We start from the raw sequence: 13,079 nt of genomic DNA, 5'->3' as shown, positions 1-13,079 counted from the left end.
GTGTGGATATAGAAGCTTTGGCACATCTACACAGTAAAAGGCAATGAAATACTATGCGATGATTAGAAAAAAAGTGTAGTAATGATATTTGCTGATACATTGATGGACAGATGAATATCATGCTGTGTGAAATGGGTCAGAGGAAGAGGGATAGACTTAAAATCATCACATTCATTTGTAATATATAAAGAAACATAGTAGGAAAATAATACCCAAAGACAATAGAAACTAAGGCCAGAAGGACTGGTCTATGGTAGGAAGCTTGCCACAAAGGAGGAGAGCAGATAGGATGGAGAAGGGACCACTATTACAATGTTAGTGGGAAGTGATCACTCTGGACAAGAACTGGGTGATGAAAGTAGGTAAAGTAATATGAATGATATTCATGATTTTCAGCAACTGTACTGCAAATCAGTGTCTACCATAGAGTCAAGCTGAGGAATCAGAAAGAAAACTGAGGATATCACAAGAGGGAAGTGTTAACTGATGAAGCAATACGTCCTGGAACATTGTACAATTAAAACTCAATCATAGCCGGCGAGGTGGCATTAGAGGTAAGGTGTCTGCCTTGCAAGCGCTACCCAAGGAAAGATAGCGACTGTGGTTCGATCCCCGCCGCATCCCATATGGTCCCCCCAAGCCAGGGGCAATTTCTGAGCGCTTAGCCAGGAGTAACCCCTGAGCATCAAACGGATGTGGCCCGAAAAACTTAAAAAAAAATCATAAACAACTTTGTATCATATAGTAATTCAATAAATATTTTATAAATAAAATTACAAATTCATTTTTATAGAAATAGAGCAAATCAAAATAAAAGTTTCATGAAATTATTTTTTTTTGCAATTCAAAGGATTTAATCAAATTTTGAGAATTCATGTGACAGCCAACCAAGATTTTGTTGATTTCACCTTTGTCCTTTTCTCCATTAATCTTATTGTGCGCCCAAGTGTTTCCATCAATTCCCCAACCCCCAACATTTTCTAGTCTATGTTTACATGATTAGATCCCACAGTGGTTTAGAAAACTTATTTCTACACAAGCTATATGGCTACCACAAAATTTTTAATATACCCTTAACCTTGATCAACATCTGCTTCATTCATGACCCTTCCTCTGGTCCTGAAGAATAGATGCTTGTCCATTGCCCTAAAGAGGTATAACATTTTTCTAGTTTGCCTTTTTAAATATGGCAGTGGAAGGGAAATAAACATATGTGTTATATTTAGGGTCACTCATGAAACTAATCTTTAAAACAAAAAATTCTTTAGTAAACTAATGCTAGATAACCACATTTTCTGATTTTAAGAAAAATCACAAATCTGTAATAATCAAGCAACATGGTACTAGAATAAAAACTAACACATAGGTCAACATCACAGTGTAGAAGTTTCAGAAAATAAACCAACATTTATAAAGTAAATTAATTTTACAACTAAAAAGCCAACAACATAAGTGGGGGAGAAATATTTCTTCAACAAGGAGTGTTGAGAAAACTAGAAGCCAGATACAAAAGAAAAAACATGGGGAACTACAGAGAGAAAAGAGAAAGCAACATGCTGCCCATGGAGCTGGTTCCAGTCCAATCTGCAGCACTGCATGTAGGAACCATGAGCACAAAGGCTAGAGTAGTCCCAACATTCCCACCCCTCAAATAGGGATAAAATTGAACCATTATTTTACATCAGACATAAAAATAGATTAAAGAATTTGAGGCAAGATTTGAAACAATAAAATCATAAAGAACTGTAAAAGACATAGGGAGAAAGCACTCTTAAGTCAGTCTTGGCATTGATTTGACATTACAAAAAAAAAAAAAAAAAAGAAAAGCAAAAGGAAGACTACATTAAACTAAAAAGCTTCTGCACAGCAAAAGAGGCTGTCATTGAAATGAAAAAGCAACCTACCAAATGGGAAAAACATGTACAATCTTATATCTAATAAAAGTCAATATCCAAAATATATAAATAACTCATACAACTCAGTACCCTAAAAAATGCAATTTGAAAAATGAACAGAGGAACTGAACAGACAATTTTTATCCAAAGGAAAACCATACAAGTGGCCAACAGTTACATAAAAATAGTTGTTCAACATCACCAATTATCAGGGAAATAAAAATCAAAATGAGAGTTAGATGTACTTCATGTCTACTATTATAGCTATCATCAAAGCACAGGACATAACAAACTGCAGCAAGATTGTGGATTAAAGGAAATCACAAGCACAGTTGGTGGCTATATGAACTGGGCAGCCTCTGCGGAAAAGAGCAGGGAGGCTCCACTCAAAATGAAAAGCTACATAACCATATGATCTTAATAACAAATGCAACAAATGCTTAGTTGCATATGTAAATGGAACCTAAAAAAGCATGTCAGGTATAGCCATTCCTAATTGTGTATCACTGTTTTCTTTCTACTTGTTTCTTTTCATGTCCTATTATTCATATAATTTCAAACAAAATAATTGCATTTTAAAAACCTGTAAAAGAAATTAAAAGCATCATATGACCCAGAAATCCACAATCCACTTTTGAGATCTCTACAGAAGAATTATAATCATTATTCTGAAGAGATGTTTCCATATTAATTCAGCATTGTTTGAGTTGGCATGACAAGTAAACGACCTAAATGGCTATCAGTGGATAAATAAATAAATAAATAAAAGAAGATGTGGTATATGCTATTTGCTATTTCCACAGATATAATGATAGCCCCTATACTCCTGGCTATGTGGTAAAAAAAAAAAAGTCTATGATTTTTTTTTTTTTTGTGAGAACAGTATCTGATGCTCACACAATGATGAGAGCTGATGAAATGTCTTTCCATCACTAAACTAGAACAAAGACAAAAAATCATGCTTCTAACAAATTGGGGGCCAGAGTGATAGCACAGTGGGTAGGGCATTTGCCTTGCACACAGCTACCCCAGGTTTGATTCCCAGCATTTCATATGCCTGCCAGAAGAGATTTCTGAACACAGAGCCAGAAGTAAGCCTTGAACACCACCTGGTGTGGCACAAAACCTAAACAAACAAACAAAGCAAATAACTCTTGAATTAAATGAATATCAGAATATAATTACAAGTACCTGGGAACAAAGAAATATATGATTAGAATCATTTTAAGTCATGAATCACAATTGACAAGGTTACAAAATTACGAATCACCAGAATGACAAGGTTAACAAACTTATTCATGGTTGATTCCAGGCAGACAATAATGAGTATCAATTCCTCCACCAGTGCCCCTTGCCTTCACCCCACTTTCCCTCCTATCCTCTAGCCTGCCTTTATGACAAGCTTTTTTATTTTCCTTTTAGGCACAGTGATTTAAAATATGTGATTGAAAGATTATCGTGCGTAACACTATACCTCCTTTTAGCACCCAGTTTTCAACCAAAGAGGAGTGGCCACTTTTCCTAATTATTGTTGTATGGCCCCTTCCCTGTTCTGACCCCACTCTCACCTGCCCACTCCGCCTCAGCTCCATATAGCAAGCTTCCTACAAAGAGCCCGTTCTCCCTTAATTTCTTTTACCTTTGGACATTATTCTCATTATGTGCCTTTATATTCTGTAAATGAGCGTGATCATTCTGCCTCTGCCCCTCTCCCTCTGACTCATTTCACTCATGTGAATACTCTCCATGTCCAGCCATGTATCAGCAAATTTCATGACTATCAGCAGCATTTTGTGATCCAAAAAATGAACTTGGATTACAAACAGTATGTGATTACCATAGTTATTTACAATGTCCTATACCATAAATCCTTTAATGACAAATACACGAGCAGATCTTAGCTGACTATTTCCTACAAGGTCTTATTTCCCTGAAGCTCAGACATAAATTATTAGAACCAGTAATAAATTATTGGGTCAGTATGAAACCTATATGAGATTTGGCAGAAGAAATGGAGATTACAAAAACCCATACCCAACGTTTTATGATTTCTTTCTACCTCTAACATTTGACAATGAGATTTATACTCACATGTGCCTCACAGACACAGATGTCAGTGCTTTAAAACTGCTGAACAGTCATCTCCATATTGCTATCTGAATATTCTGCTCGATGATGTCACCCAGTCTCGTGATCTTAACTAGCTCCTACGTGAGGACAACCCTTACTTTACATCTGAAGCCAAAACATTTCCTTTGTTCTCTGCCCTCAAACTTGGGAGGAACCATGACTGGCAGCCCATGAAGCAGCTGACATTTAACTTGGTTAAAGAGGAACATGCATGGGAAAGGGGGGGGGCATCAGTGGTGCCTTCTGCACACCTATATTCATTGCACCACTATTTTCAATAGCCAGAATCTGGAAAGAAACAGATGCTTTACAATAGATGAAAATCTAAAGAAATTGTGCTACATATACACAATGGAATATTATGCAACCATCAGGAAAGATGAAATCATGAAATTTTCCTATACATGGATGGACATGGAAACTATTATGCTGAGAGAAATAAGTTAGAGAGAGAGATAGACACAGAATAGCCTAACTCATATATGGGATTTTAATTATCATTATTATAATAATGTGCAGAAACAATAGAAATGAGGGCTGGAAAAATTTAAAAAAAAAAAGGAAAAAAGAAATGAGGGCTGGAAGGCTGGAAGGACCAGCTCACATATCTAAAGCTCATTACAAAGAGTGGTGAGTGCAGTTAGAGAAATAACTACACTGACTATCATGACAGTGTTAATGAACGAAAGAAGTAGAATGCCTGTCTAGAATATAGGCAGGGGGTGGGAAGAGTGGGAGATGGGGGCATTGGTGGTGGGAATGTTGCACTGGTGAAGGGGGGTGTTCTTTTTATGACTGAAACCCAACTACAAGCATGCTTGTAATCATGGTGCTTAAATAAAGACTTTATAAAAAAAATTGGCTAAAGAGAACTTTCAGCCTGTCTACTCACTGCCTCATGTCTCTTCTCTCCTGGTCTTTTTCTATCAAATTGCTACCATATTTTCCGGCATATAACACGACGGGGAGTATAAGACAATCCCCTAATTTTACAATTATATTCGCTGTATAAAACAGAACGTTCCTATGCTGCAACTGTATGTACCACAGTGAGCCAATCTCAACAAGCAAAGGTTCAATATAATTTTACAATTATATTCGCTGTATAAGACAGAACGTTCCTATGCTGCAACTGTATGTACCACAGTGAGCCAATCTCAACAAGCAAAGGTTCAAAGGTTATGCTGTAATAGACTTCCTCTCTGACTCTGGCCAATCTGAGCAGGCTTTTTACAGTATAGATTCGGGTCCAGATATTGTCTAATTTGCATGCATAAAAAAACCTGCTTGGATTGGCTGAGTCAGAGAGGTGTCCGAGCAGCCTTGCAGTGATTGGTGCAGGATCGAGTTGGAAAATTAGTTTTGTGACAATATCCAGACAATCTTTGTATAGCGACATATGGAAAAGTTTTTCAGCATATGGAAGTTTTACTCGGCATATAAGATGATCCCCAATTTTTGGTTGACTTTTTTGTTTCAAAAGTCGTCTTATAAGCCGGAAAATACAGTATGTGTAATATGGGCCAAGTTAAAAAGAAAACACACACAAAAGCAAACTCAGGAGGTATCCTTTAGCTTTTCTACGACAGAGAACAATGACCAGCAAAATAATTAGAGACTATGTGCCTTAGCTTAAAAGAAGACATTATGGATAGATCCAAGGAAGCAGGACAAATAAGGAGAGCCATCCAGTTTTCATAAGAATATTCAGTAACAATACTGCAAACCACAGTTCCTATAATGAGAAAGGGGGAGGGGGAAGAGATAGAGTAGTGTCTGCTATAGAAGCAAGTTGGGGGGCAAGGAATAGGAGAGAAGCCGGGGGAAGTTTTGGAAGGAAATGAACACTGGTGAAGGGATGGGTGTTGGAATATTGTAGGACTAAAACTCAACCATCAACAACTTTTGAACTCTTATCTCACAGTGATTCAATAAATCATAAAAAAAAGAATATCTCACTTCAGAATAAATTCATGATCCAATCTGTTTATGTTGTTTTTATTATGTTTGTCTTTCAGAGTAGAAAAAAATGAAAATGTTGATGTTTACCCAGTGAATATTGAATCTGTTTTCATATTCAAGTAAAAATTTGGAACAGATACAAAAAGTTCATCAAAATGAAAATAGGTTACTTTTTAAATTTTATTATTTTATTTTATATTAAGACACTGATTATTCCTAGTTGAGTTTCAGGCAACACCAATTTTACCACCAATGTCACCTTTCCTCCGTCACCCACAGGTGCCCTCCACCCTTTAGCCTGCTTTATAAAGGCTATATAAAGCTATATAAAGGCTATAAAGCGAATATAATTGATTTTTAAATCTGGTTGTTTTGTTTTGTACTTAATGCTTTGGTGTTGCTGATTCTGTGCCTCAGATATATACATGTACTATGCCTCTACCCTGTCAAGGTGCCCAAAGGCTCTAACCTCTATCATTGTCATCTTCTTCCCTCTTTACTTCTCCCCTCAATTTTTTTTTTTTTTTTGCCTTTTCTTCTCAAGTCGATCATCTCAAGACCAGAGAAGTCTAGGCATCCCCCTTTTGAGATCTTGCATTCCCTTGTCCTGCTCGTGTGAGAGCTACACCATGGAGGAGTGTGCTTTGATTAAAGAGAATAAAGCAGACTCAGGACTTCACACACAGACAAATCACCAAGATATGTTGTTACAAAAAAAAAGTCACATACAGTTGTGGATATCTCAAGATCCACCCTTTAATTTCCAGTTAGGCATTGTGTCTTAAAATACTCTTTTGTTTAACCTTTTAATCTTTTATTTTATTTTTTAATAATTTATTTAAGCACTATGGTTACAAACATGTTCATATTTGGGTTTCAGCTATAGAATACTCTTAATGACAGTTTTGTGAAGACGCCATTCCAACACCACATCCACCACTGGAGTGATAGTGTTGTTCCAGCAAGACTTCCCCAAACACTGGGTCTCAGTTACTCAATTCTGTCAGCTGACTCTTAGATCCCACATGGGTATTACATTTATGTAATACATGTAACACATGAGGTCCATATATTAATAACATGAACAATAGCATGTTACTGCCTTCACAAAACTGAAGGAAGAGAAGGACTTGGGTTCTGGTCCCAGGGACACAAGGTCTCTTGGGCTGTTAAGAAAGCAAGAGATTACCAGGAGCCTAAAAAAGTGTCTGACTGTTCCCTGGATTTTCTCCAGTGTCAGGGCACACAAATCCTTCCTTATCTCTACTGCTGGAAGAAATGCATCCCTTATAACTCCAGAAGCACAAAAAAAAGGGGGCAGATTAGAGAATTATGTAGACTGTAATTTCAAGAAGAGATAAGGTGCAGACAAAGAAGAGGAAGAGTTTCAAAGACAACCAGACTGAGGCAAAGCAGCCCTTCTTGAAGAGATGACCAGGTGCAAATGGGAGCAAATGATTGAGTAAGCGAAAGAATGAGTAAGTGGGCAGAGGCTAATGAGAAACACCACTAAATCCTCAATCTTCTGACAGATATTGGTCACTGGCAGGCAAGAATGTCAAACACAAAATGTCTGGGGTCTCCAGCATGTTTATCCTGGAGGCAGAAGAAGGTCAGAAACCAGGGCTGGAGAGATAAGTCAGCAGGTAAGGCTCTTGTAGACAGCCCACCTACATTCAATCCTTTGCACTATATATGGTCGCCCGAGTCCTGCCAGGAGTGACTCTTCAAGTGCAGAGCCAGGAGTAAGCCCTGAGCACAATCAGGTGTTGCCACAAGTCCCCAAAACATCAAAAGATGAGATATGATCATTAGTGTCCATTCAACATATGTAAATAAGAGTAAGATGGTACTCACAGAAACTAGCACACATCACATAAAAACAAGAACGACTGGTACTGGCATGGATGTGAGGAGAAAGGAAATTTCATTTACTGGTATGCAGAGTGGTCCAGCCTTTTTGGGAAACAATATGGATATCTCAAAAAACTAGAAATTGAGCTTCTATAAAAACCAGCAATACCACTTCTCAATATATATATATATATCATAGGAACACTAAAACACAATACAAAAATGCCCTCTGAACTCCTATATTCAATGCAGCACTATTTACAATAGTCAGAATCTGGAAATAATCCAGGTGCCCAACAACAGATGAAATTGTGATATATTTACACAAAGAAATACTATGCAGCTGTAAGGGAAACTGAAGTCATGAAATTTGCTTATACATAGATAGACATAAAGACTATTATACTGAGTGAAATAAGCCAAAGGGAGAGATATAGACATAGAATAATCTCACTTATTTATGAGATATAAGAAAAACAAAAGATAGTATGGTAATAATACCCAGAGACAACAGAGACAAAGGTCAGGAGGTTTAGCCCAGGATAAAAAGGCCCATCACAGGGCCCGGAGAGATAATGGCATTTGCCTTGCAAGCAGCCGATCCAGGACCAAAGGTGGTTGGTTCGAATCCCGGTGTCCCATATGGTCTCCTGTGCCTGCTAGGAGCTATTTCTGAGCAGACAGCCAGGAGTAACCCCTGAGCACCGCCGGGTGTGCCCCCCCCCCCAAAAAAAAAAAGCCCACCACAAAGAGCAGTGAGTGTAGCTGGAGTAGAGAAGTATCTACTAAGATAAGGATAGTTGGAAGTGCTCTGGACAAGAACTCAGAGCTGAAAGTGGAGAAATTAACAGATAAGGCACACTTCCATTAACAATAGTGAAAACCACAGAGTTAAAAAAAAAAGGAGGAAGGAGAGAGAGGAGAGAGAGAGAGAGAGAGAGAGAGAGAGAGAGAGAGAGAGAGAGAAAGAGAGAGAGAGAGAGAGAGAGAGAGAGAGAGAGAGAGAGAGAGAATTTGCCCACAGTAGAGCAAGGCATGGGTGGAGAGTGGTAGGAAACATTGGTCATGGGAAGGGAGCTCTGGTGAAGGATGGTGTACATTGTATAACTGAACCCCAACAATGAACAATTTTGTAATCACAGTTCTTAAATAAAGTTTAAATTTTTTAAAAATAAACAGATCTATAAACTCCCTAAAAAATAAAAGACAGAGAAATGGTGCTAAACATTTGATACTTTCATCTGACCCACAGAAAGGCAAAGCTCATTCTCTTTCAAGGAGTTTCCTAATAATATAGAAGATCAGTTTACAGAGTAAATATGATTGTCAGAGAAAACAAAATAGCTCAGCATCCTAACAGGTGTTCTGTCTTGGGGTACAATTACAGCAAACATTGAATGAAATGTTTTTGTCAAAAAAAGTTAAGTTGTTAAGTTGTTAAGGCCCTCTCTTCCATTTCACCCACAATGCATACCTTGATGTTTGCTAAGTCTAGAAAGGGGAATTGGTTGATATATATATATATTTTTTTTAAAGGTTTAAGGGTCTCATTCTCTTTGGTGGATAAATGTTATAAATTGGAATCATTTGCTTTTCATCCTTTAGCTGCATACCTTCTGTTCTTGTTGCTTTGAAACTAGTAACCCACCCCGTTTTCATGTTATTTTCCTCATGTATTTTGAGAAATGAGATGATGCAGCTATAAACATGAACAGATACATGATAAACGCAAGTTTCAAACATGGTTGAAAATATCCTAATGAAAAAGACATAAATAATGAAGAGCCAGGTGGGGGGGTGGCCCATATAAACAGAAAGCAAGTTCTGCCTTCCTGGGTGACTCTGACTAACTGAACTGGCTACTTCACACCTGCCAAAAGCAGCCCTACTCACAGGTGGCCCAAGCCAAGACCTTTTAGCAACTTTGCTTTCTTGGAGGAGATAAAGTGCTGCAGGAGAACTAATAGAAGTGAGGGATTCTCAGCTTTGCCAAGACATTCACTTTTACAGAACTGTATTTAATCTGAGTGAAGTTTTTAAGACCTTTTTCTGTGGCATTGAAGTATTTTCCATATGAAGAATTACAGGGGAAAGTTTTTCTTCTGTGATTTAGTTCCAGGCATGTACAAAGCTTATTATCCTGAGCAGCAGGAATTTGAATCAGTCTTAATGCATGTACAGAATCTTACAAAGATGCTACACCCTACACGTATGTTCTAAATTCTTCTCATCTCTGAATTACTATGCATTACACTTTGTTTTTACCCTAAAATCATTTTCTTTTTCTCATGTAAAGATTTTGTCATTTTTAGCAGTTTCATAACATATTCTTAAAATTAGGAAGAGTATATAAAATGCATTATCTTAATAAACATTATATAATGCTATATTCTCAACAGATATATGGCTAATAACTGACAAAAGGAATACAAGCTAGGAGGTGGTTGTAGGCCTGCAGAAACCAAAATAACTCTATAAACATACTACTGAAATGAATTCAATGTAAAAGCCTATTCCTTATGGGCAAAACAAAACTATAAATGAACTAAAATAATATTTACATAACTATTCAACTCATTCCACAATATTCCATATTGACATTTAGGTTTGACTATCAGAGAAAATGTAATCTTGGTATTTGCCACAATGTGGATGTAGCAAGATGGTCATATTCCTTTAAATAAGTCAGAGAAAAGACAAATCCAGGATGATCTCATTAATCCCTGCAGTATAAAGAAACCAAGCAAGTGGGAGAGAGAGAGAGAGAGAGAGAGAGAGAGAGAGAGAGAGAGAGAGAGAGAAGAGAGGAGAGAGAGGAGAGAGGAGAGAGAGAGTGAAAAAGATTCAGCATGGGCTGGAGCAATGGCGCAGCAGTAAGGCATTGTCTTACATGTGGCTGACCCAGGATGGACCTCAATTTGATCCCTCGGCATCCCATATGGTCTCCCAGGCCAGGAGCTATTTCTGAACACATAGCCACAAGTAACCCCTGAGCATCACTGGGTGTGGCCCAAAATCCCCCCCCCCCCAAAAGGAAAAGACTCAGCAAGCTAAGACACACTTTGGCTCTGTATATGGTCCTCAAGCACTACTGGGAAGGAAGGAAGGAAGGAAGGAAGGAAGGAAGGAAGGAAGGAAGGAAGGAAGGAAGGAAGGAAGGAAGGAAGGAAGGAAGGAAGGAAGGAAGGAAGGAAGGAAGGAAGGAAGGAAGGAAGGAAGGAAGGAAGGAAGGAAGGAAAGAAAGGAGGAAGGGAGGAAAGGAGGAAGGGAGGGAGGAAGGGAGGAAGGGAGGAAGGGAGGGAGGGAGGGAGGGAGGAAGGGAGGGAGGAAGGGACGGAGGGAAGGAGGGAGGGAGGGAGGAAGGAAGGGAGGGAGGGAGGAAGGATGGGGGGGAGGTTGGGAGGGAGGAAGGGAGGGAGGAAGGGAGGGAGGGAAGGAGGGAGGAAGGAAGAAAGGAAGGGAGGAAGGGAGGGAGGGAGGGAGGAAGAAAGGAAGGGAGGGAGGGAGGGAGGGAGGGAAGGAGGAAGGGAGGGAGGGAGGAAATGAAAATGAAAAGTAATTATAACAAACCCTTAGACCTTGACTTCAGAACTGAGGTTAGCAAGCAATGAGATGAGGAGGAGGGTATCAGTGGGAAAAAGAAGGCGACCCAGAACAATGGTGGACAAAAGACAATGGTGGAGGGTCTTTGGTGGCAGCAGAGGGGATGTAACTTGACCACCAGAAGCATAAACATCAACACTATTACTTAAACTACTATTTTAAACTACTAAAATTCAGCCATGTCTGTAATTGGGGCTTGAAACTTTCAGTTGTAGATGGGAAGCTGGTCTCAGCTACCACATCTCAATATTTCATTGCAGGGTTCAGCAATGAGACATACGTTAAAAAACTATTCTTAGGCTATAGAGTAAGTTCTAGAATGGTTTTTAGAAAATAAGTGCTGTTGGATACAGATCTTTAGAAATTTATCTCAATAAGAATATCATTGTCATTGCAATAAGCTCCCCATCTTTAAAGCCATAAAAATTGGCCAAATGAAGAAGTCTAATTCTCTATTACTACTCAGAACTGCGGCCTGAGTCTAGATCTGCACATACCAAACTCATTAACACACTCTGCGCAACAAAGGCCATTCTTGACAGGTCTATGGGCCTCAGAGGAAAACACTGACTGTCTTCAAAGGGACTGTTTTTCCTTTATCATGATCAGATTCTTAGAGAGAGGTCAACCCCCTCTCCACTCCTACCTTCTCACTGGGTTGAGGGGAATAGGAAACAGACTTATTCACCCCCTCTCATTGGCATGAACCCTCAGTGTTTGTGGGTTTTTTCCATGCCTCCAAAAGCATTATCTTAAGAGGATATTTGGAGTTTCATGAAAGATTTCATGATATCTGTCTTCTGGGAGAACTGGAAAGAGAAACTGGGTTGTAAAGGCTAGACAGTCATGCCTGAAAGCAACGTCCATTTTCCATTCTGGATTGATTTTTAAAATGGTATCATTCCCAAAATTGTTAAGAATAATTCAACTTTTGCATACCCACCCTTCCCCATTCTGTGCTTAATCCTTCCCTTGAATCAGATGGCACGCAAGATTTCAACATTCAAATCTGCCAAAAAATTTGAAAAACTAGTAAGTACAAATCTGTTAATAGTTAGAAATATTTTATGGACATACATATTTTAAGAACTCTGTATTTAGGGAAAAGAACACTTTATTTGAGAACATGCCTCATTGTTATACAGTGATGTATTGGGGTGTGGTGGTTGGGAACTACTGAGTCACCGTGTTCGACAATAGATGGACTGGACTGGTAAAGAAGAAGGGAAATTGGCAAGAAAAATGAGAGCAAGGAGTAATCAGAAACAAAATCTGGTAGAGTTTTGTCTCCTAAATGAACCTTTTATTGTCATCTGGACTGGTTGTCTTGATCTTCCAAGAAGATAAACGTCATAGTACAAAGGGGGAAAAGGTTGGGCAGTTAATGCAAATTCCAGGCCAGCAGGGGGAGTTGGTGGCAAAGAGATCCCGACAACAAAGTTGACTCTTAGTAATGCTGGGCTTTTTGTGGCTTAGCAATAAACAAAGGAAATCCCAGCTGTGCCTAGAATATTCTGCTGAGGTTTCCATAGCTCCACATTCTTTCACAAGAGTCTCAGAAATCTCAGGGTCCCCTGGGGAACACAAGAAGAGAGAGGGAATTCCAAAGGGCTGTGAATACTGTTAGAGAACATA

The 13,079-nt window shown here is 38.7% G+C and overlaps 1 protein-coding gene across 1 annotated transcript in view; it reads right to left on the bottom strand.

The window, feature by feature from the left end:
- DCHS2 (dachsous cadherin-related 2) overlaps window positions 1–13,079 on the bottom strand; it is a 273,708-nt gene that overhangs the window by 157,324 nt on the left and 103,305 nt on the right. The window lies entirely within an intron of this gene.

Source organism: Suncus etruscus, chromosome 3 (assembly GCF_024139225.1).
Source record: "Suncus etruscus isolate mSunEtr1 chromosome 3, mSunEtr1.pri.cur, whole genome shotgun sequence".
Taxonomy (NCBI): domain Eukaryota; kingdom Metazoa; phylum Chordata; class Mammalia; order Eulipotyphla; family Soricidae; genus Suncus; species Suncus etruscus.
The sequence above is the reverse complement of the archived record's forward strand: the minus strand, read 5'-3'. Positions and strand labels throughout refer to the sequence as shown.